Source organism: Pseudophryne corroboree, chromosome 3, assembly GCF_028390025.1.
Source record: "Pseudophryne corroboree isolate aPseCor3 chromosome 3, aPseCor3.hap2, whole genome shotgun sequence".
Lineage (NCBI taxonomy): Eukaryota > Metazoa > Chordata > Amphibia > Anura > Myobatrachidae > Pseudophryne > Pseudophryne corroboree.
The window spans coordinates 522845513-522848319 of NC_086446.1; the positions used below are offsets into that span (position 1 = coordinate 522845513).

Genomic DNA, 2807 nt, shown 5'->3' on the forward strand with positions numbered 1-2807 from the left:
ATTACTGCTCCAGGTCCTACATGCTGAGCGGAAGATAGAACACCCACTACCGCTGGAGGATGCATAGGGGGCCCTTTGCATTGCAGTGCCCAGGGGCCTACACTGCTATTAAGGCGGCCCTGCTAACAGTTCTTATATTATAAAAATAATAATAATAATAATAATAATAATAATAATAATAATAATAATAGTTTTTTTCTCATTGATTAACTTGGGTTTATTTAGAAATGCTCTGTACAACTTTTTAACCACTTAACTGACGATTTTTCCCCTCAAAACCATTCATAACATTGTTTTTTAAATAATGTTTAATTTAATATAGTTTAAAAAGTATTTTTAGAATATTTAAATACTATATTATGCACATCTGCAGAACGGATCTCCTCGTCAAAAATTTGGGGATACAGTGGGTCGGAGCATGTCATCTGACCATGCCAGTTAAGTGATTTAAAGGATAGCATGCAAAATGGAAATAGTGAATAGCCTGGTGTAGGACTTCTCTCTTCATTCATATCAACGTATCCTTTCTTCTCCTGTAATACTACAGTACTTGGTTTGTCTTGATTTAGGCCTCACATTAATTCCGAGAGTGAAATGACAACAGGACTTTCTATAGTACATGTGTCACTTTTGTGTGTGAGTGTATTTATTACATTGTTACAATTGCAAATTTAATTATAAAGGAATGAAGTTAACTTTACGTTTCCTGTAGAAAGTATGCCAGGATGGAGCACAAGGAGACTTTAGACACCTATTATACTGTGTAAATATTGAGTACTTTCGCATTGTTAAAGTATACCCCTGACACCAACACCCCAATAAATATACACAACCACCTCTTATCCTCATTGTAATATCTTGTCCAACAGCATAGAATCTTATTGTTGCATTGTGTATGATTTGAGGTACGTGAGCCCAGCCCAGTTTCAGTAAGAAACACCCTGATCTGCACAGCTACACCGAGTGCCTTTGATTAGAACAATCATACTTTTGCTCCATTATCAAGGCCCACATCTTGTCATAAATTATTAATTTAATGAAGTAAAAAGGAAAGTGCAATGGACTTTTAGTGATATATGGTAATGTGCGTTAATAAATAGCTGATTTATACACACAAAACGATAAAAAAACTAGCGCTGTGCTTGTTTTAATAATTTAGTTTAAAACATTCATAACTGGAGAATCCAGAAAACATGTAGCTTCATCCAGTTATGTCTTCAAACGGTCCCACGTTATTGAAAAGACGCTTACATTTAAATTCAATCCCGCGTTCCTATAAAGGTATCTTTTACACCCATAGACAGTGACTGTAATTCGTGTCAAAGACAAAAACGCTGTAGGAATCACACTTACATTGACTTTCAGTCTCGCGTGCACTGAAAGGTTTCTTTTAGTCCCCCGCACAGTGTAGACAGAAGGCAGGAAACCGGTGTACTTAAAAACCTCACAGATTTATTCATAAAAGCATCAAGAACACGGATACAGCAACAGAACGTCCCACAGTCAGAGGATGATCGTCACGGCATTTAACTTCAACGCGTTTCAAGGATTTCTTTCCCCTTTGTCAAGAAGTATTCTTGACAAAGGGGAAAGAAATCCTTGAAACGCGTTGAAGTTAAATGCCGTGACGATCATCCTCTGACTGTGGGACGTTCTGTTGCTGTATCCATGTTCTTGATGCTTTTATGAATAAATCTGTGAGGTTTTTAAGTACACCGGTTTCCTGCCTTCTGTCTACACTGTGCGGGGGACTAAAAGAAACCTTTCAGTGCACGCAGACTGAAAGTCAATGTAAGTGTGATTCCTACAGCGTTTTTGTCTTTGACACAAATTACAGTCACTGTCTATGGGTGTAAAAGATACCTTTATAGGAACGTGGGATTGAATTTAAATGTAAGTGTCTTTTCAATAACGTGGGACCGTTTGAAGACATAACTGGATGAAGCTACATGTTTTCTGGATTCTCCAGTTATGAATGTTTTAAACTAAATTATTAAAACAAGCACAGCGCTAGTTTTTTATCGTTTTGTGTGTATAGATTTATGTTTTGGGAATTTTAGAGGGTTATTCCATAGATCAAAAACCAGCAGCTTTTTGCAGCGCAGGGCTACAGACACTCTATTCCCTAAATAGCTGATTTGTTTCCTGACTAAAAGAACTGTTCTAAGAGTTGTGGGACACAGTGCTATAACTAGACATTTTAGCGCTGTGTGCAAGAAACGGCAAAATATAGGGGCATGGCTTCATGGGGAAGGGGTGTGGCCACAAAATAATACCAATTCATATTACGGTGCACAGTAGTCTCCATTATTCAAATTACGCCACACTGTAGCGCCACTACACCAGGTCAGTAGCGCATGCAGGGTGGGGTTCTGAGTACCTGGAAACCCCCCCTGATGAGCCAAATGTGTTATTACTGAGAAGGAGACAGCATTGTCTCCATCTCAGCAAAAGCCGCGATCGCGACCGCCGGAGCTTCTGCAGCAGAGAGCTACAGTACTGTAACTCGGGGGGAAGGGGGGTTTGCTGGAAGCTCAGCCACAGTTGATAAATACCACAGTGTCTTTGGGTATGTAAAAGCCATCAATTGTCACATCGCAGGCGGTGGAGGGTGGGATAGTCATGGGCACAAAGCTACTGAAGCGCAGTGTTTGGTAGATAAACGCTAGGACATAAGACATCTTGGCTTTATCTTCAAGCAGTGGGTAACCTGTCCTGACTCACCACTCTGTCTATCTCCTCCTGCAGTTTCTGCTGTACATGGGGGTATTTTACGAGTAATAATATGATCCATGTCAAAGCCATAG

General features: G+C 39.6%; 1 pseudogene; it reads right to left on the reverse strand.

The window, feature by feature from the left end:
• Positions 1-2534: 2534 nt before the first annotated feature.
• The window catches only part of LOC135057331 (cytochrome P450 1B1-like), a 3983-nt pseudogene continuing 3710 nt past the window's right edge, over positions 2535-2807 (reverse strand).